The sequence below is a fragment of the Epinephelus fuscoguttatus genome, linkage group LG21 (genome assembly GCF_011397635.1).
Source record: "Epinephelus fuscoguttatus linkage group LG21, E.fuscoguttatus.final_Chr_v1".
Taxonomy (NCBI): domain Eukaryota; kingdom Metazoa; phylum Chordata; class Actinopteri; order Perciformes; family Serranidae; genus Epinephelus; species Epinephelus fuscoguttatus.
The window spans coordinates 7,942,532-7,965,643 of NC_064772.1; the positions used below are offsets into that span (position 1 = coordinate 7,942,532).

Below are 23,112 nucleotides of genomic sequence, written 5' to 3' on the forward strand. Positions count from 1 at the left end.
ACGTCTCTTTCACAGTGTAAATCTACTGGAAAAAGTCTTTTTGGGCCCTGTATCACATGACGGACATGAAGTTATAATTCCACATTTGCTCAGTATGTAAAACTGGCTTCAAAGCCCCAGCAATGTTCGTGGGGGCTTAGCCCTGCCACGTCAGCATTGCTCAAAACAATTATTTTGCAAAGAAGTGTAGATATTTTTTACCACTTTCTGGTGTGAGCAGGCCTTCTATCTGTACACAAATAGATGTGTCCAGCACTTTAAACTCTGCCTGAAGAGTTCCTGGGCCATTCAAGATTTTGAGTACTTTATTGTTTTTTTGGACATTTGGAGGAACTAACTTCCTTTTGTTCCTCTAGTGAAAACACAGAAAAAGCTTCCTAAGTCCTAAAATGGTTGCTTGGTTGTTCCAGGGTTTTCGATTCAACAGGATCCCTCTCTAGGGTTCTTCATGAGAAAACATCTCTCTAAAAAAATCCTGAATTAACAAGAGATTCATAACAGCACTGTCAGAGTCCCCAAAACCCTTCATGGAGATGCTGAAAGCCTTCTTCACACTTCAGCATGTAGCAGTTTATCAGGGTTTCCTCTAAAATCCACAGGAGCCAAAAAAAAGAGTTCCTCAGTGGAAAAGCATCCAGATACGTCAAAATAGTAATTTAAAATATATATCTTTTTAAAAACAGCTGTTAAAAACTTTGTCTCTAAGAGGCTCTTAGTTCCTCATCAGTGTGTAGCTGTGCAGGTTTGTTCTGTTAGTATTTTGTTAGTTAGGTGATGCCACGATGTTGGTTGCTCTCAGGTTAACTGAGGTCCAGTCTGGGGGTTTGATTGTCCGTTGGTGCCTCCAACAGTCAGAGGGCTGCTCTCATTCAGGTTACTGTCGGCTGTCGAGTCTGTGAGGATGAGAGAACAGTTTCTGGGTAAGAGGATGAAGACACAAAGGTAAGTAGAAGAACAAATTCTGAAGTACACATCAGATTTTTTTAATCCTCCATTCTCTTTTCACCTATGTTCCTATATCACTCAGTACTGTTATGTAAATGAAAGTACCCATTTTCATACTTTATCTCCTTAAAACATATACACTCAGTTTTCAGTTTATTGGGTCCACTTAGCTAAAATTGTTGTTGTTTAGTTCCCAAACCTTTTTGCTCATCAGCCCTTAAATGCGCAGTTGAATCACTTTTCCTAGTCCTAAAGACCTTAAAGTGATTCACACAGAAAAAGATTAGCACACCTTCTAATAAGCATTTATAAACAGCACAAAGCTTTTAATAAACGTTTTGTAGAACATTTAAATGTAGTTGTAAGCAGATAAAAGTCCCCTACTTATTTGTTAGCAGCCATAACTCCTTCTGTGGAAGAATTAAAACTTTACTGTACAATGATAAACACTTAAAAATGTCCAAAAAAACTGAAGATACCCTGTGCACAGTAGTGCGTCTGCTGGGTGCCAGCTGATGCGGGGTTAAACACAGTTAACCACTATTTAACTAACTAACTGCTGAATAAAAGTAATAATGATTATACATTTATTATATTTTAATTTTATAAGCGGCACGGAAACATTTAAAGAATGGTTTTTAAAGCACATTTTCAGTTGTACACATTTGATTCACAAACACACACAACACACATATATATGTACATATATATATATATATGACTTAAACTTAAGTGTTACAGATCAGGGAAACGTCTGAAAGCAAGCAGCATCTGTAGCAGAAACATGTTTTTATTTTTTTTTTGCTTTTTTTGCTGTCATTTCTATGTTAATTAATTGAGTTTATGATCCCCAGGTTGGGGACCACTGGCTCAATAATACAATGATGGTTATAATGTTCAGTTTTTGCTGAAAATATTTCAGAGAGGTGTTGACGTAACTTTGAGAACATTTTGGAGGCTGTAGTTTTTGGTGCTTTTGAATTTTATTGCATCATACTGAGATGTGCTTCATTATATGTGCCCAACCCACTCATATCGGTGAGATCAGACTGAATGTTAATATCTATGAGTCGTAAAGGTGAACGGTTCTGACAGGAGAGGAAACCCCTCCTGAGATAACAGAGCAAAAACTTATTCTTTGGCTCTATCTAGTGTCTGATTTTGGTAGTGCTAGTGATATTTTAAAATAGTTTCTGACCGACCTTTGACTGAATGCAGCTCTGTCACCTCCTCAGGGTCATTTCTGGGCTTTGAGGGGCCTCCTGAGAACAGACGAGAGAGACATAATATGTGTGAGAATGTCTGAAATTGGTAATGATTTCTGAATTTGAATGCACCTGTACAGCCTCTAAAATGTCATTTAGCTCACATACACCAATCTTCTAATCCAAAAACTCTCTCCATCTTTGTTTTTTGATTCTAATTTATTTGATTTTCTTGCTTTTATTGAACTCTTCACTGCCAGTTAATGACTACATTTCCTAGAATGCATCTGGATAATGCCTGAAGAAACAGACGTGACCCGGATCCAATTAATCATAACTGGTGTGACTAGTATGGGCGTGCACTATAATGAAAGGTGTAATAACTGTTGTAGCCTGGTTTGGATCATCTGTTTTCATATGACTTTTTTCTTTTACTGTGTTATAAAAATCTTGTTTTAGATCATTATCATTATAACTATTATTTTACAAAATCTGATTTTTGAATGTGTTGTCATCGTTAGTGTCATCTCATTTCATAATAATTGACTTGCAGTTGTTGAAAATAACAAGTATATAATTAATTACTGTATTTGAGTGGAGTTTCTATGTATTTGCAGCTCACTTTACTTGAGTTTTCACATTTTTTTTGCTATTTTTTGCTCCTTGGAATATGATAATGCTATTCACACCATAATGTCTCAGTAGTAATAAATCAATCAGACAGTATATATTAATACAAAACTGAGGAGAGCTATTCTGCTGCATAATGAGTAATTTTAATTTTGATGCCTAAAGGTTCAGTGTGTAGCATTTAGGGGGATATATTTGCAGAAATGGAATATAATGTAAGTATATATTCTTGAGTTCATAATCACCAGAAAATTAGAATCGTTGTGGAGCAGATCCACATCTACAGAGTTTGCCATGCTTCACCGCCATGTTGCACCGCCTGGTTGCAGTCTGCAATCCTCACCACTAGATGACACTAATCTCCTTAAATCTTACGCACTGTTCCTTTTAATTATATTTTGCCGATGACACTTCTGCACTTTTTACTTTTTTACTTTGACCATTTAGTCATTTTGATTTTTTTTTGTCAAAGCTGTTTTTATTTGTTAGTTGTAAATTGAACAGTTCATTTCTGCCATAAAGTAATGAAGACTCTTCCATATTTACAAAAATGTGTTATGCTCCACAGTGGTGAATTGCATTTTTCATTTAATTTTGATTTAATCTAATTTACAGAAGGCTTATCTATTCAGAGTTTGGTGGAGAATCAAATTAAACAGTTGCCAGTGTTGTTGCGTTAAATTAAATAAGCATTTTTTAAAGTGTCCTGTATTTGCTTTCTTGATCATAAAATGTTGTATCTTCGACCCAAATGAAAATTAGTCCCTTTAAACAATTGAAATTTTAATGCAGTGTCCTCCACATAGTGTGTAAGTGATGATGCTGAACAATTTATGACCAAATCCAGACATCCCAGACTGTTTCTGCCCACTCCCAGTTTGTATCTTAGGATGTGAATGCAAATGTTTTTGAAATCAAATGATCAGGGATTGTGAATTGTTTTGTGTCAGTCCAGTCAAGCTGTCTTCTTTGCATCAGTGTTTGTCCACATCTTCTGGAGTCCATCTTTACCTTTCACCTTCAGGTAGACCAGCATGCCAGCCAGAGCCAGAACCAGCACTGCAATCACCAGGCCGACAATCCACCAGTAAGATGTCTCCTTCAGACTACTGTGCTTACCTGCACACAGGTAACAAATACATACAGATTAGTAAATATATACACACTTTTAATACATGAAACAACAAAAAAGAGCTGCTGACTTTTGTGTTTATGCAAAATGATGATGTTTTCTTTACTTTTTTTTTACCCCATTGTTATATAAGGCACGTATTTGCATTTAATAAGTTTGTTGCTCCTGAGAAGTGCAGCTGTATTTTTCTCATTAAATAACCCTCGCTGGTGGCTCTGCCTATTTTTATCCCTTCTTGACAAATCACTTAGACATGAACATCAATCATCATTTTAAGTTTAAGGTGCAAATTAATTGCTTCACCACTCAACTCCCACAGTTTGGGAGTGGTATATTGCTGTCACATATATGAACCTTCAGTTAGTGGCTGCAGCAACTTGGCAGCCCAAACCTCAGTGATGGGGATCTGATCACCCTGACTCCCCATGGGATCATCAAACTTTCTGTTGCTGCCTTTACACAGGTTAGACCTGGCGCTTTTGCTGGTCACCAGCCTGCTGTGAATCCAGGCACTGGGGTTTGCACAAGTGGAATTTGAATCACTACAGCCGCTAACTGAAGGCCTGTCTCCAGAGCTGTCTGCTGTTCTTCTGGCAAATTGTCTCCCTGCAGCAGGGAATGAGGGTGAGGGGCTGTGGAATGCTCTAGCTAGCTAATTCCTGGGAATACTGAGGTAGCTTCTTCTAGCTGGTGGAGTGTGACTTAGTGCCATAAATCATTCTGCTGTTTGACCGATAACTTCTACCTGCTCATATAAGTCACATAGTGCAAGAACAGATGTTCAGAGTGCATTTTATTTTTTTAATTGTCAGTAAATCTAATGAAAAGACCAAAAGCAAAAATGAAACAATCCAACTAAAAAGAATTAAGTAATTCTGGTCTGATAAAGCTTAAATATTCTGTAGAGCACTAAATGTGGATTAATCCACGTCTGTAAATAGTCCCCAACAAATGCATATTTCCTCTTATTTGTTTGATAATACTACAGTGTTTGGCTATGACTGTGTTTGTGACCTCACCAGGAGGAGCGTCGATGGTAACATCAGTGCGTTCAGTGTGAGTGTTGCGTGGCACGGAGAACACACAGGTGTAGCTACCCGTGTGCTCTGAGTGTTTAGGGTCCATCAGTCGCAGGGAGCCATCTCCAAACGGGACCCTGAAGCCGTCCAGCTCCACGTGTCTGTCCCAGGGTGGTGAGGAGACGCTGTTCCCAGACTGGCTGTCATAGGTGAGGATGTGGGAGGGGTCCTCACCGTTGGAGAAGCTCCAGTGGAGGAAAGGGTTGTTCAGGTAAGGAGGGGCGGAGCAAGGGATGGTCAGGTCTTTCCCTTGAATTCCCCTTATTTCTGCTAGAGAGCAGAGGTGCAGTGAGGATGGGCACAAAAAGTCTTTCCAATAAGTAAATCAATAAATACAAATTAAAGATATAAAAGATATGTTTGCATTTTACAATTTCAAAAATAACACAAATTGTTACCTCTTTCCCTGAGTGAGGCAGTCCAGCCTGGACCCCCATAGGTAGCTATGACTCTACATATGTAGATGAGGTCAGGCTGTCCGTTCAGCCTCTTGAGGCGGCTGTCAACTGTGTACAGCCCCTGCTTGTCGGCCAGCATACGTGTGACCGGTCGGAGGTCCTCGAAGGTGGGCGGCTCAGTTGCCCAGGTTACACGAGGGGCTGGGAAGACATTACGGACGGTACACTTCATCTCCTCATAGCCGCTTAGCCTGGACAGCTCCAGAGACAGTCCGCGGATAGGTGCTACACACACACACACACACACACACAGAGACATTCACAGCATGCTGAAATGTTTCCCAGCAGCCCCTGATGATAGACTCTAAATGCCAGGACCCAATATAGCCTCACAGTGGGTGATATCTCTCTACTGCCAATATTATTAGAGCTCTGTTAACACAATATAATATAACCACAAACACTAACATTGGAAACACTGTTTTTAGAATTTTAAAAGTACCCTAATGTTGCTTTCACTTCTGAACCTCTGTGAAGTTGTATGGTTAAAAAAAATATTGGCTTGGACTTGTGTGTAGAGAGTCTTGAAGTCATTTTGAAGTAATTATACACCCAGTATTCAAAGTAAAAACAGGGAATTATAAAATAAGACTAAGAGTCGACAGCCATGCTGGCGCCTCTCACAATTTGAGCTAACTGCTAGGTTCAGCTCACAATGACAATGCTTGTGCTGATGTTTAGCAGGTATAATGTCACCATCTCAATTTAGCATGTTAACATGTTAACATTTGCTAATTAGCACTAAACACAGCCCATATTATGTTTTGAAGCGAGCAGCAACCTCTGTAGCTGAAAAATGAAGCTAGTGTGGAAGTGCCAAAAATTGCAGTTCCTCAATTGGCCACTTGAGGCTTGCTCCAGAAGCCAGTCAATCCTTTACAGACCCCTATGTTAAAATGCTCAACTTTACAGCACTGTATGGGGGTAATTTTTTCTGTAACTCATCTCTTTAAGTTTTTTAAGGTTCTGTTTGTGACATTCAGAGCATTAATATTGGTCTGATATGGTAAGTCGGTCTGGCTGCACATACATGCATATAGCTCACTGCCACCGCTCTGTACTGCACTCATGTGCATCATCGCTGAAGCCTAGCATCCACCCTCGGGTTCCCCTCAGATTAACACCATTAACACTATCAAAGTAGGTATAGCTATGGCTAGAACAGCTATGCGATAGACCCGCTACATGATTCACCTACCATATCATCCCCCTTTCACTTCTTGGTCCGTAAGCAGAGGCTCTAAAGAAAATGCTAAATTAGCATTTTAGCTAGCTATAAAGTGTTATAAGAGGGCAAGTGCCAAATTTGAGGCTTCAAAAAGGGGTCCCAAGCCACTGCAGTCATAATCTCTCAAGACAGATTCTGCAATCTACGTTGTAGAAAAAATAAAAGGAAGGTTTTTTTTTTTTTGGTTTTTTTTTTTACAGATGGATTTCCAGATTGCTGCAGTCATGATGGCTATTTCCATTATTTTTATACAATCCATGCTATATGTGAAGCAGCCAATGGAAACACAATGTATTAGTCACTAGCGCTGACTGCAACTGATTACCAAAAATGCATCTGTAAATCATTTTTAGCTGTTTTCATCAGCAGCTAAGTTTTGAGTTTTGCAAGGGAGTAATGTCAGAGTCAGGAGCAGCCAGAGTGAGCTATTAGATAAGGAACTCCATGCACCATGTGCGACATAAAATTGCAGTTGTCTTTGACTGGCTACTGTTTGTTTGGCTGCACTGTAAACATATATACCAGCTTCTGTCAAAGTAGCTGCTCAGTGAGTGTTTGCTGTAGTATTAAACCAGGCCAGTAACCACCCACGACTGAAATTTTAAAGATAATAAGTTTACTATCAGTTGAGGCTGCACTTAGATCTCATGGTCATAAATAATGACAGATGGGTTGTAAACAAGGCGTCTTGCACTGTAATATAGAGTAGTAGTCGCTGTTAAATAAACTAAAGTTGCTATGTTTTCCCTTCTTTGAAAACACTTCCACTTGTTTCAACCCCATTTTTATTCTCTGGTGTATCAGGGAAAACCTCTGCATGAATGTCACCAAATTATCTTGCATAATTATGTAGGTGATTGTTTCTGTCTAGGCTATGTATTCTGTGCTTGGTGCATCACAAATAAGCTGCACCTCCGTTTCAGTCAGTTTGTGTAAATTTCTCGAGACCTGTTCAGTGTAAAGTGCTTTCACCTCTAACCTTTTGTGTAAACTCACCTTCCACCTTCACAATGACCTTCGCATTGTGTTCGCCCTTTGAGGTGTGCACATGACACCTGTATGTTCCTCTGTCCTTCAGAACGCTCCCCCTGAGGATCAGTGTGGCATTGCCACGGGATATCAAGTGTGGGAAAACTGAGGCGCGGCCAGCGAGCCGCTCATGCTCAAAGTGCTCTTCGCTGCTGTCATCATCGCTGTCATCCTCGTCATCATTTTCTCGCTTGAACTTGTACACCACCACGTCCTGTCTGAACCACTCAATGGTCTCCTCGCTGCCCGGCTGGAAACTGCAGGGGAGCACACACTCCTCGGAAACAAAGCATGTCACAACGATGTCTGAAACAAGACAAAATGAGTTCAGGTGAGATACTATGATGTTAGACTAGAGATTTGTGTTAACTTTAAGATGTGTTTTGAATTAAACTTTAAATTAAATTTTTAAAAAAATTGAAAAATAAATTAATTTTTTTTTGTTATATCAGTAGAGTGGCACAGGTTTCTGAGGTTGTTGTACTGTAAGCCTCTTGCTGTCATCCAACCTCATGATGGTGATGTTGGTGGTTGCTGTGACCATGGGAACTGTGTTTGTGGCCCTGTTTGCTGCTTTGACCAGGTGGTAATCCAGCCTTGTAGTTAGGTAACACTGTACAAGAAAGCATCAAACTTCTTTTTTGTTATTCACAATCTGTAAACTGGAAGCTGTAGGCTAAGTGATGAATCTACTGTGGACAAAAAAAGGGCAAAAGACCATCAGAATTTGAAAATACCCCCCTACTCCTGCAGCTCCCCCCTCTATCTCCTAAACCCCTCCCAAAACACGTCCACAAGCATTTCCATGCACTGTATACAGTGTTTCCCATATTTTCATTTATTTAAGTCAAGAGTTAGAGTTAGAGAGCTAGCCATCCCATGATCTTGTCGCCTCACTTCAGAGCTTCAGTGGGTAGCTGTAGCAACTTGAATTTGGCCAGCGCAAACCTGCAAATGTTGGGTGTCACAGCAGGTTAGTGGCCAGCGGCAGCACCTTTTCTAACTTGTTTAATGGCAGCAACAGAAGGGGCATCCATGCACATCTGCATTTGTAGAACAGCCAATTGGAACGCGCTCTCTGTGAAATGACCTGTGATTAGCTAAAGTCTCCAATCACAGGCTGGATATTCTAAAGCCTAAAAACAGAGCCAGGAAGACTGTGTTCTCTTAGTCTGGTTAAATTAAGATATGCTCAAAGTTTTGGGGGCATTTTTTGCACAGTGACAACAAAATGAAACTGCCTGTGTAACAAGTGATATTGCAGACATGACTAGTCGCTCATTTGGGTATTATTCATTTATATTGATCCATGCCTCATAATTGTTTGTACGTCATTCTGACAGTATTTGGTTTTAGTTTCATTTTTGATTGTGAATGTGTTAATATTGATTACTAATAATATTGTGTTTCAAAGAGGAGTACAGACGTCTGTGTGGGTTAATTGTTCGCTGCTCTGTTAGTAATGTCTCGGGGATTCAGTAGGGGGAGCGCGCATCTCTCTTCCTCATTTATTACAGACGAGTGAAGGCGAGAGCTGCATGTGTGTCACACTCATTCATCTCCCATCACTATTCCCCTTGTTTAAGGTAAATATCGTACACAAAGCACTGTAAACTTGTTAATGTGTTGATAAGAGTTTCCTCTATGTGACTGTGGTTTCATATGAAAGTAGAAATAGTTTTATTAAGTGTTTTAGAAGTTGTGTATGGCTAATGCAAATGATGTTTAAGCTAAGCGGCTAGGTACCTCGTGGCTACGTCAGAGGGTTAGACTGTTTATAATTTCATTAATTCATATTTGTACTGTGTAGTTTATGTGCTTACTCTTTCACTTGTCCAAGTTAGATTTTTGTTAGCAGCAAGATAAGTTAAGAGGTTAAAAACATGTATCATAATTTCATGGCAATGTAATAGTTTGTGTTAAAAAGATAATTTAGATAATTTAGAATATGATAAAAAATGTACGCTAGACATGGTTACTGTGGTCCCGAAGCTGGGTGTGATTATGCCTAATATGTGTATATTGTATTTGCTATGTTGAAATTTAAAACTCATTACAGACGAGTGAAGGCGAGAGCTGCATGTGTGTCACATTCATTCTTCTCCCGTCACTTTTCCCCTTGTTTAAGGGCACAACACCTGTCCCAGCTTTATCTTTTGAACTAAAACAAATTCAGCAGCTTCCCACTGCATTTTGTTCACAGATTCAACGACATAGCATTTTGACAGTGCTACCGCTCTGATTCCTTTGACGGGCCTCTTCTTGCCAGCTTATTATTTTAACACTCTGTGATGTCTATCTCTGTGACGTTTGTTGCTCATCATCGACCTTGTGTAGGCAGATCGCTCGTTCGTCTTAAGCTGTTTGTGATTGGTCTTTGTTGGCAAGACACTCAGAATGAGATGGAAACATAAGGATTTAATAATAATGCAAATATAGGTGGCAAGGTGGTACATTGGTTTGCATTGTCACCTCACAGCAAGAGGGTTCCTGGTTTGAACCCAGGGTGGGGGGATTGAACTCCAGGGTGGTGGAGCCCTTCTGTGTCAAGGCAGGACATGCGATGTTTTCTCTTTTTTTAGAACATGTAAACTTTTGTTTTGCTTCAGAAAAGCAGCTCTGAAGAGAGCTCTTTGCTCTTCGCCTCTATGTCTTTTATTACTTTTACTATTATTTCAGTCACTGTGTCTGTTCATATGCCAGCTGAAATGTTGTTGCAGTCACCTAAAAAGCGTCAGCAGATGGCAGGAGCTCCATTTAAAGTACCGTACGCGAACGTAGCCTCTGCACTGGTGGTGAGTAAAAGTCCTGCCGCTATTTTTTTATTTTCTTTCTTTAATTCATCTGGTGAAAATTCTTGGATTTTTTAATATCGCAATATATATTGCAAAACAAAAAAAAAGTCAGTTTTTTCCAATTCTGTGCAGCCCTAGTGTGAATGGTTGTCTGTCTCTATGTGTCAGCCCTTTGATAGTCTGGCAACCTGTCCAGGTTATACCCAGTCTCTTGCCCAATGTCAGCTGGGATGGGCTCCAGCCCCCATGCAACCCCTAACAAGATAAACGGTTATGAAAAATTAATAAATTAATGAATTTAGGAAAGTGAAGTCAGAGCCGAGGCTTGTGACTTTAACTTTCCCCAAAGTCTCAGTTTGTTGTAGCAGCTGCTAAAACAACCGAACAGAGCAGATTTACAGCTGTTTGTCAAAACTGGATGACATTAAATTGAAAAGTTTAGGTTTTAATGACATTTGATGACAAATTTTCAACATAAGGCCTGTTCTGCAGAATCTCCTGGACAGATTTCTTGGCAAAGGTTATCTAAAAAAAAAAAAATGAAATCCTTTACAAACATCACAGTGTTGCACTCAGGTTTGCAAATGAAGTCCCACTGCAGTCATCGTTGCTTTACTACTTCTGCCTACAACCTGATCCATCAACAGCAACAGAGGCCTATGGGTATAGCTGTTTTTAGAGCCATGACATGGCAAAATGACAGACATAAATTATTTCTCAGAAACAATAGAACTGGTATGCATGAAATAAATCTACATGATTGTTGCATCATCCGGGAGAGTCCAACATTTCAAAGAAAATGCGTAACATTGAGGATTAAAGAAAACTTTGGTAGGGGATGTACAGAATGTGGAAAAACACCTCCAGAACTGAAGTGACATCTGATGAGAATTATTCACCCTCAACTTCCCTTTATTGCCACACAGCCAGGGTGGATGTGGGCCGTGGTTAATAGATTGCAGAGGCATAACTCATTACACGAAAAAAATCTTATTCTTGGGAAACTAGACTGATTGAAAACAGATGATGTAACAGATATATGAAATATCGTCAGAATAGTAATAGTACTGTACAGTATTGGCAACTTGGCTTGTGTTTAATGGACTGAGTTATAAAGACGTATTCATTTCCATCGCAGATTCAAGTGTACAAACTTTCCTGACTATTGAGCTTTTTTGAAGGCTGAAATAACTTCATTTGTTCATTCAGATTTAAACAGGTGAAGCCTTAAGGAGCACTGATAAATGCAAATCATAAATATTAATAGAAATAAAACTATACATAATAGAAACATACATAACAACACATATTTCCTGCTAAAAATAGTTTGTTGGAAAAACACTGTATCCACATCTGATTTGACATGGAATGACTGTTCCTCAATACTTTCACAACAAGAGTGTGCTTTCTCCCAGCTGTCATAGGCCTGAAACATCTGCTTGCGACATTTATGGGAGCCTTTTTGATCCCACAAATAACAATGCTGAATTAACTCAACTACTGAGATTATTCCCACAGAAAAATCCAACAAGTAGCAAGTAGCTCACCTCAGCCGCCGTCCTCCTGTTTCTCTGACAGGTTGTTTCAGGATGATGGTTGAAAGGCGAGTGAGCCAAAACTGCAATCAGATTGTTGGTTTTGTGCCAAAGACTTCGATGTTATTGTTTGTTTCTTTGTGTGCACTCCATATGTGTTTGCATGAGTGGTGCATGACAGTTATTCGCGTGACAACGGATGACTGACTGGAGAGTTTCATTGTTGCTTTATCACCTGCGTGGCTCTTCCAGCAACTTCTGCCATCTCTGACTGTGTTATGACTGGAGCTGCTAGCTCATGTTGACATTCTTCTTGTAAATCACAGCTCTGTAATGACTCAGACCTCTGACTCACACTTTCACGATGTCAGCAGCAGACCGGTTTACTTGCCTGACAGCCAGGTGACAGTCTGCACCTGTCACACAGTAACGTGACATTTCATGCCCTTGCAGAAAGGTTTTGAACAGCCTACTGAGTAAACATGGCTTCTATAAGGTAGCCAACAGAATGTGAAACATTAACGTCACACACGCTTTTATTAATCACAATAAACACTTGAATTCAATCCAGCTATGTACTTTAGCTGATAAATACTCAAATGAGTCCTTACAAGTGAGATTACAAAACTAGTGATTGCGCAATCTGGATAACCTTCCAAACCTCGAACAAAACCTTTCAACATTGTTTTCAATGATAACGGCATCAAAAGACATGTCCCTAACAAAAGTTCATTCTCCTGCCAACAAAGATTAAGAGAAATGCATTACCAGACGTTTCGGTTGGACCTATGTGCTAGTACAGTTAAGTAGTGTATTGCACTGTAAACTGTTGTAAGGAGCAGTTTGTGTTTCTGATGGCTGACATTTTCTGTATTTTTCCGCAAATTGCAATCCAACAATTGTGCACACTTTACGCAGTGACTTTGCTTTGAAATTCTCTCGCAGCGCTTTTTTTTATCATTAGTCACACAATTATTTCTGTAACTTTGCATGTAAACAACCAAATGCAATACTATGAATGTTTTCCAGGAGAGACTGGAAATGTGTGCTTTCATCCCCATATTGAAACAATATCGCCTCTCCTCCCTCTTGCATTACTATCCTGTTTTTAAGCCTAAGCCCCATTCGCGCACGATTAGTGTACCTGGGGACCTCATGGGATTTAGAAATTACCTCTCTCATGTCGGTGTTTCATGCAGCACATATGCATGGTATAAACTGAGTCTGTATTTTATCCATATATTAAAGGGAGGAAGTTTCACGTCAGTCTTGGAGATCATGTGTCTGAGAAACATGACCTCTGTTCTGGGGTTGCACAAGGGAGCTGCTTTGGTCCATTATTATTCTCACTGTACATGCTGCCACTTGGTGACATCATTAGAGAACACAATGATCTCTCTCTGCTGACCCAAACAATGCTGCAGCCATAAACTCCATTACTACCTGTCTTTTGTCAATAAAATAATGGATGAGCAATAATTTCTTAAAATTAAATAAAGACAAAACTCAAATCATGCTTGTCAGCCCTAGAACAAAAAGAGAAATGCTGTTAATAATCTGGGGAATTTAAACCCTGGATGAAATCCGAAGTTACAAGTCTTGGCGTGATCCTTGATTCAGATCTAAGTTTCAAGTCCCACATTAACAAGGTGACGAAAACATGGTTTTTCCAGCTCAGACACATAGCCAAGGTACAACAATTTCTTAATGAAAAAGATGCTGAAAATTGATCCATGCCTTTATTTAATGCCAATTTGACTTCCGCTCATTCAAAACTCTGCAGCTCGGCTATTAACCAGAACCAAGAGGAGAGAGTCACATCAGGCCAGTTTCACCCGCTCTGCACTGGTTTCCTCTTACATTTTTCCTCTTACTTACGTTTATTTGAGGTTTCCAGCTAGAGATGGAAAACGTTTGGGGATGCACCCTTTGTCAATTACACCCCAAAGCTATGAAACGCACCACCCATAGATATCAGCGAAGCTAGCTCGCTAAATATTTTACAAAGGAAGCTGTTCACTTTAATCACCAATTCACTAATTTATGTCCATTATGTCATAATTACACTTTGTGCTGAATTTCGTGTATGAAAGTTGCTATATATATAAAGTTTATTGTTATTGATATTTTCATTACTCCTCTTACATGATGCACACAATCACTTGTAACTAAACTTTACGCAGCACAGAAACACTATGCAGCACCACTAGCGGTGATGTACAGTATTAACCTCCTTTTTTCATTTAAACGTGGGTTTAACGAACAGAACTGATTATGTTGCACAACGTCACGTCATTTATTTTATCATCTTTCAGGATTTTGCTCATCTGATTGATTTGAGCTTGCTCTTTCTGCAAATGGATCCCTGTGCTGTGTGGCACGATGAAGTTTCTGTCCACAAAATGCTGTCAAACTTTTATTTGTAATTTCAAAGGCAGTCTACATAATTCTCACCCAGGAAAGAGGCAGAAACTCGCAGCGAAAACAGAAAACCCTAAGTAAGACCCTAAAGCACAGAGATGCCGATTCACAGGGGACTAATATTATCACATGACCTCTGCGTTTTTTACTTGACAAATTACAGAAATGGCAGATTGACACAGGATTAGGATCACAGTTGACCTCTTCAATCATTACAAACGACCAGAGGTCTCCAGATAGAACCAGTCTCGTGCAAGTAGGGCGTTAAGCCCTATGCCTCACCTGGGGAACTCTAGTGGCCAGAGGTTGTCTGTGATCGTAATCCCATGAAAAACTGCATTTCCATAATTTGTTAAGTAAAAATTCCACAAATTTCAAATTGTCTACCATATTTGGCCAAACATAGATGTTGTGTGATAATATTAGTCCTGTGAAAATCTGCATCTCAGTGATTTGATGTTGTATTTTTCTTTTTTCAAGGTTTTCTCCGCGCCTTTTTTTCCTGCCTCTTTCCCCATCGATAATTATGGAGACTGCATAGGCAGTTCTAAAGGAACATTTTGACAGCATTTTGGGTACAAATTCAAGAGGGTTATCTGGCAACACAGCATGGAGACCCACCTCATACAGCAATTAAATTATGTGTCTCTTTGCCCTTCCAATGCCTTTTCTCATGTCATTCAGGAAGCTGATGTCACGCAGAGCCTTGAGGTCATATTTGGGGGATAATGTCATAGATGTGAGTAAAATACAGATTTTGCTTATCCCGTGTGAATGTGTCCCATGAAATACAGATGTGGTCAAATAAGGTCCTCCGATAATACTAGTCCCATACAAGCAGGCCTTTAGATTTTGATCTTAGTCGCTTATGGTGTTTCCATGGAACATAAAAAACGTGGTTATTCATATCTCTGTATACATTATCATAACAGTATCCAGGTTTCTGATCATCATCTGCAGGTGTGCCTTGATTGCTGGAGGTGTTTAAAAGCCACAGTATCCTAGTTTCTATCGGAGTACTCCAGGTACTGCAGCATATTCAAGTTTCTCAAGAACCTGATAAGATCTTATCAAGGTTTCTGAAATCAGAACATGATGTTTACATGTGCAACAACTATCTCAGGATAATTGTGCGTGTAAACTCTATGACAGACAGCATTTCACTCATGCTTTCAATTGTGGCTGTTTCGAACAACTGTAACATCACTTTTTTTTCTTTCAGTGGTCAGACAACACGTCTTATAAACCATGACTCCTCTAGTCTAACCAGGACTTCATGTTTTTGGTTTCACAGTGATGTGTGTTTAATACAGGGGTTTGTTCTCCCACAGAATCCTATCTCAAACAGCCTCTCTTTCAGCCTGTTTTTAAGTGTTTGCTATAAATGGTTATTTCCTTGACATAACTTTCTCTAAACTCTATAACTCTATCCACGCAGACAAGGGCATAGGTTTTGTTTCAACATTAGGGGTGACACATTAAACAGGGAGTTTGAGGGTCCTCCGCCAGAAACTTTTGACCATCAAATACTTCATTTCCTGCATTGTGGTGATTTTTATGCACCAATTTATCTTTTTCTGAATCAATTTATTGTGTAAAAGTCTAATTAGTGTCAAAATAAAATCCTAATGTTTCTGTTAGGGACGAACGCACATGCTCTAAATATTGAGGGGGCGTGCCCCCTGTCCCCCCCCAGAAATCTACACCTATGCATGTAGGTTTTCTATGTAGAGGATGCTATGTGCTTTAGATTCAGTGGTTAAACTGAGGAAAAAAAGAGAGGGGAGCTGCAATTGCAGCAGCTTTTATATGCTGGGTACGTGCACAAAAACAGGCACTTAATGGTGTGAAGAAGATTTGCAGCTCTGTTTTCTTTGACATCTTTATTTCTTTGCATTTGAAAGTTTCCTTTTTTTCTTTGTGTTCTTGATCTCAGCAGTGAAATTAACTGTCAGGAATGATGGTCAGAGCTGTGAAAATGAGACCAGACAGACATTTCCTTGTCCAGCTCCTTCACTTGCTGTGGTGGGAAAATATTTCCATCCTGAGTTCATACCTGACGTCACCATTTAATGAGGGGGGAACAAGTTTGAATAAGCCATCTGAATATGGGACAGCTCACACATTGCAGAAAGAAAATTCCAACATTGTTGTAACTTTAAGATGTAGAGATTATTGTATTTTCTTCTACAAACTGGATTCTGTGTATCAGGTTGTGTAAAGAAACCCTTTTAAACCCTGCGGTCATTGTCCTGCTTACAGGTCAGTTGGAGCCACTGGACAAAGAGGTGTTTGTGTCTTACCTGGGGTTTTGTCCTGCGTGGCAACGCTGATCCAGAGGAGGACACAGGCCCAGGTGTGTAACGCTGACATGATTTCCTTTCAGCTAACACGCATATATGACTCAGACAGGCGCACATGCAGACAGGTCTTCAGTCCATGCTTCTTCCACGGTGGCGATTTCAGGCAAGGGTTTCCACTCCTTTTTTTCCCCCTCCAGCAGGTTTTTTCTTGGATCTTTCTGGGTGGTTTGGCAACACACACACACACACACACACACACACACACACACACATACACACACACACACACACACAGGGAAAAAGGAAGAGAAGGAGCATAGTTAGAGGCACATTGCTGATGGAATGGATGCAGGAGAATATAAAGTGTAAAACGTGTCAGCACATGTGCACCTTTCTGAAAAGAATTCAGGTCTGATCCTCTGACGAGCAGTAAGGATTTGGCTTTTCATCACCAACACAACAAAAATAAAAGTGAGATTTGCAGCTGAAGCCTTGCGGTCTTTCATCCATCACAAACCTCTCTTTTCTCCTCTGTCATTCCTTTCTGTTATATCTTATCCTCTGTATCGAGCCCTTCTTTTTATCTCTAGATTGCTTTGATAAGTTAAAAGGAAGAGGATGCATCTGCAGCTCACGCACAATAAATTCCTCTCACATTATCTCAACACTATCTTAACTCTCCAAAACAAACACAGGTGAACTTGGTACCACACATCAAAGAGCGTGGTGAAGTGTGAAGTATATCTGGCCTCTGATAAAGCGGTCAGTCAGATTTAGAGGTTAAGGAAGTTTACTACTGTAGAGCATGTTTGAAGCACAGAAAATGAGTTTCACGATGATGAAGTGTTGTGACGTTTGTTGGCTGGACCTGAACCGGGCGTGCAGCCGCTCACATTGTCAGAGTCTTTTTGTGTTTACTTTGGATCCTTCCTGCATTACAGCTGAAGACAATTCTCCTTTTAAGTGTTATACAGTACAGGAGAAGCACATTATCTCATAATTACTGCTCATGAAGAAGAAGAAGAAGGGCATACACTTGGATTTTTTCCAAATATTTCCTCTTGGTAATGAGGCAAAAGTGCAGCAAAGGCTGAGCCAAAGCACACTATAGATGAGTAATGACTTTTGTCTTTGCTTGTAGCCTGCCACAAAACAAGTTCGTCAGTTTTTCTCAAAAGCTGATGAATGACTTTTTGTCTATTTTTGTAGCTGAAACAAAAAGAAGAAAGCTTTGGAATGCACTGATAAAAGTCTCAGGTAAAGGGACCAGTGCAGATGTTCAGGATTCTGTAGAAATCAATAAATTACTCTTATCCCAAATGAGTAATCTTTTGACAGAGAGAACATCAGCTAAAACACTATCACTGTCTCGGGGTCAAATAAGGTCAGGTGAGGCAGTTTTACTCCCTAAGCACATTTATTACAGTGTTTTTAGTTGGAGACAGTATTTCCAACAGGGATTGTGACACAAGACTGAGTGTTTTAAGTCGAAACATGATCTTTTCATAACCAAAACCAAGTGATTTTTGTGCTTAAACCTACCCAACATTATACTGTGCAAATGTAACATATTGGTATGTGGTTTGCAGGAATGTACAATGCCAGCATTTATTCTGGGGACTGGGTTGTGTGCAGGGACACACTGGGCTGCCTCTAAAACATACCCTTTATACTAGTAATGTTGTTGTTAGAGTTAATAAGACACTAACAACTCACAACTCTTGACCTCATTAGTTCCAGATTTTCTGAAACTAATATCTGTAACAGCAAAATGTTTGATTGATTGAATCATTGCGACCTGCCATCTTGCTACTATTGTTTACTCCTGTTGTGCATTGTGCAATGTCCTTCTTTGATAACACATCCCTGATTACAGTGGTTATAATTGAAGCTGGTGGAAACACGGGCTGGTACACTACAAAGCAGTTTTCAAGTTTCCAAGAGTCCTGAAATGAACCAGTCCAAAAACCAGAGCTAATTTGGTGGAAAAGGGTTATGGCTGTGCTGCCCATAATCAAGACACTGACAGTAACTCTTTGACCTCAGGTGCACTCACATCCCTATCTTAAACTCCATGTGGCTCATTTTACTCACTCTTCTGCCTCTTAAATACACACTAACACTTCTAAACTCTGTATTCTGTATAAATAACACATTTATTAGTGGTACTACAACACTATCAAAAAGTCTTTGCCCTGCAGTCTCAGTTTATCTCAAATTCAAGGTGCTTTGATAAATGAACGCAAGCAGCAGGTAAAATGCACAGAAGAATACATTTGATTCAAATACGAGAAGATGCAACAATAAATCATGAAAAGTCGTGCAGGGACACACTAACAACAGCCGAAAAAGAATCAACCTCTCAGGGTCATCTAAGGTCAGAGCACATTTCAATACACTTAAACTTGATGTGCGTAATATTAAAACGCAAACAGCACAAGTAACCTGAAGTAGAATAAAATCAAATCTGAAAGTGTGTGCAGGGACTCACTGTGCTGCATCTAAAACATACTCTTTTTAACACCTTTTCCTGTATCAATAACACACTAATTAAAGTTACTAAGACACTAAGTAAGGTATTAAGACAATAAGTTTTGACCTTAGGTGCTGCCTAAAACACACATTAAAGTTAAAATCACCTTATTCCATGTAAGTCAACACATACACAAAACTGACGGCCACAAACATCAGCCTCAACATTATATATATGTCTCTATACTTTCAAAATGCACACAGTGTATTTATTCACAGATGATCTTATACATTGTGCCAAAAGACAGACAATAAATGCTACAAACTTGCAGTTTATCCTTTTTATTCTTTTTTCCCTCTCTTAAACTTCACTTTGTTGTTTTGTATATCAACAACCAACTCAGTCTCTAAATAAGTCACTAAACAAAGTATTTCACAGTTTCCAGTAAAAAGGAACAGCAGAAAACATAATGATACTCTTTTTCTTTGTCATATAAACATAGGTGTAGATGTCAAGTCCTCTCAAAGTAGCAGAGGACTTGACAAAATTTAACCATGAATCGATGCAGAAAAGGCACACATTGGTGTGTAAAGATTCACCAGAATGCAGAATATTAAGTGTTTCATGCTCAAAGTTTTCTGGCTGAGGACCCTGAAACACCCCTGTTTAAAATTTGCTCTTTGATCTGAGGTGCACTCTGAGTTTATCTGACAACAGGAGCAGTTCAGCTCCTCTTGAAGCAGCTGATTACTTTTATGAATGACATGTATATTTTTAGAAGCAGCTTTAAAGCTTCATCACAGCCCTGCTCTTCTAAATGTTATTAATGACCTTCTTATAGAAATATAACCCTTCTACACCTTAAATTGCTCATACAAGTGTCTTTAATTAGTGTCCTTATTAATATCATCCCTAGGTGTAATAGTAGAAGTTTTAGTTTCTGGTAAAACAAAACTGTTGTATGTATGAAATAAAAGACAGAAAAGGCAAAAACTTACAGAAGCTCCTGGACATCCACAGTAAAATTTCTCTTGTGAAGTACAAAAAGTCACTTTTTTAACAACCTGATACAACAGACAGAGCTGAAATTGGTGCCATCTGTCAGTGACATGCTGGGAAATGAGAGTGAAAGCTGAGAAAACACTTACAGTGACTCAGCTGGAGCTCCAGTTCAGATGAAATCCAGGAAAAAAGAGAAGGAAGAAGAGCGTGTTGCCTCCTGAGGCTGAGTGAGTGTCAGCTTGACTGGATCAACAGGTTATTTAGAGAAAAGGCAGCTAACACACATACACTCCACTGCACAATCATTTCACCACACACAAGGCACTACAGAGAGAGTAAGGCCACTCCACACACACCCTCTGAATGGGTGGAGTTTGGTTGTGATTGGCAAACTGACAAACACACACACAAACACAAACATGAGACCCTCCATAGGAGTCAGTGTTTCCTCTGCAGCTCAATCAAATGTCAGTGGGGTTGCTTTAAAAGTGCAGAGCTGTTTTAGTGCATGCTGTGTACCGTGTGCTATGTGCTGTATGCCAGGCAGCCAACACCTCAACACCTGCTTACACAATAAAAGGATTGGCTTGTATCCTCTGTTCATTTTCACTTTTCAGAGGCTTAAATGAGACTTACAGTAACAAATAAATAGCTGTATCAAATGAGACACAGTTCACATCTTTATCTTTTAGCATGAGGCGACGTGACGTGTGTCCTCTTAGTCATTATTTAGTCATCATTAGGTTCAGCATAAATGAGACAGTCAAACAATCCCAGATGTAGATGAGTAACCTTTATTTTTTCTGGGAAAGTTTCACTGAGTACACTGTTCTCTTTTTCAGGGAAGCCGTGCCACAGTTAACCCTAACCCTTACTCACACTCACACCTGGACACCAGTTAAACCAGTCTGATCTTGTGGTTGGGGGTTACAGGAAGTTCCTCAGGTTAAAGAAAGGCCTCTACAGTAAGTGGTGGTGAAGAGGGAGGGAATGGACTTTCACCTTTTATCTTTTATTGTATCATTATGACAATCTCTGATAAGCGTGACATAGTGCAGCTGTAATCTCCGAATCAAATGAGATAACATAGTGATTGTTTCCACTGTTTAGAACAGGCAGAAGCTGAAAGTATATAGATAAAGAAGAGCCATCAGTAGACCAAAAGAAATTTCAGAAGGAGGCAGAGTTGACACCAGTGTTCAAAGGGTTTGTTGTAATTTGATTAATGTGATTTTGTTTGTAATATGCAGTGAGGATTTTTTGATGTGTTCTGCTTCACAATGGTGAAAAGTATGTTTGCTCTACTTTAGTTCAGCTGTCCTTAAAGGTCCAGTGTGTAGGATTTAGGATGCAGGATATATTGGCAAAAATGGAGCGTAATATAATAGGTATCTTTTCTTTAGTGTGTAATCACTTGAAAATAAAAATCCTTGCGTACTCGTTACGTTAGGGCGCATTCACACCAGGATAGTCCAGGGCACTCGGTTACATTGGGAGGGGAATGCCGAAAAATTTTACGCTTTAATTTGGTTCTGTTCACTTTCACACTGCACTCTTTAAAGCGGACCAAACTACCTGGACAACGTCACGCAGTTACAACAGCTGCTTGTTTGGGGGCAGTATTGCCTGAAACAACCCTGATCAGGAAGAAAAAAAGCATGGGGAAGAAGAAAACCCGGCCAGGACCTAAAAAAAAATGGATATCCATCCAATTCAGCTGGCTTGGTCACCACAAAAACAATGGAGCAACACCAAATTTGCCTGCACCTCCTCACTGCTCCACGTCTGGAGAGAGACATTTTCTAACATTTTCTTTTTTTTTTTAGCTCTGCTTCTCCCGGTTCGTGCTTTTGGCTTTGTTTTTTTCGTACCCAAAATGCACTGCACTCTACGTCACTTCCTCTCTTTGGTTCACTTCCTCTCTGTGGTTCACTTCCTCTCTGTGGTTTGCTGGATAGTCCGTTTGCATTTCCCCCTGTAAGTGAACAGCGCCAGAGTTCACTTGCAAGTGAACCAAGACCCCCAGTTTTCAAGTGGACCAGGGTTTGCTCATTTGGTCCGCACCAGAGTTCGAATGAGCATTCACACCACTCCAAACGAACTGAACTATCTGTGGAAGCAGACCATTGTTCATTTAAGGCGGACCAAATAGCGCCAGTGTGAATGCGTCCTTAGCATGAGACGTTTATATCTACATAGGGATTAGGTCCTTGTCTGTGGAGATTGCAATGCTTCACCGCCATGTTTCTACAGTAGCCCAGAACAAACAAACCAAACACTGTCTTTAGGTAAGGCCATTTGCATTTTCGAGTTGGACACAGTTAGCAGCCCCTCTGCGACAAGAGTGTCAGAAAGACACTGATTTTTTTTAACACAAAACTGCTATATTCAGTGTTTTTACCTGTTTAAATCACCTGGTCAATATGTGTTGGAGAGGAAGAGACCTCTGCAGGTAATTGGGCCTGTAGTAAAAAGCCTTCTGAACTTCTGGATCAGAAGGGTGAGCACATATTTGTAGGTGCCAGACTGGCGGCCCGTCTGCGACATGCTAATTAGGTCAGAAGAAACATTGATTTTCACCATGAAACTGTTTTATTCAGTGTTTTTACCTGTTTAAATCAGCAGGTCTGTTTGTTTTGGAGAGGAAGAGACGTCTGTAGATAATTCAGCTTCCAGTACAACCCTCCAGAACAATGAACACGTTTCAAGTTGTTGCAATCTGCAGTCTGTACCTTGAAGTCCAATTTTGAGGTACTTGTTCTTTACCTGAGTATTTCCAATGTATGCTTTGTTATGCTTCCACAGTAGTATCCAAGTGTCTTGTATGTATTTGTGGGCACAACAGATTCCTTCATAGGGCAACCTCTCGCTCAGCAG

The 23,112-nt window shown here is 39.8% G+C and overlaps 1 protein-coding gene across 4 annotated transcripts in view; it reads left to right on the forward strand.

The window, feature by feature from the left end:
* Positions 1 to 7,933: 7,933 nt before the first annotated feature.
* The window catches only part of LOC125882244 (gamma-aminobutyric acid receptor subunit rho-3-like), a 65,859-nt gene continuing 50,680 nt past the window's right edge, over positions 7,934 to 23,112 (forward strand). Inside the window, exons 1-3 of one of the 4 annotated variants that reach the window (XM_049566019.1) lie at positions 9,272 to 9,292; positions 15,142 to 15,196; positions 16,720 to 16,813. The gene's annotated coding sequence lies outside the window, so the exon portion shown is untranslated. Of the gene's footprint in view, positions 8,038 to 8,995; positions 9,293 to 15,090; positions 15,197 to 16,719; positions 16,814 to 23,112 lie in introns of those variants that run through there. The other 3 variants (XM_049566022.1, XM_049566018.1, XM_049566020.1) reach the window with 3 other exon arrangements.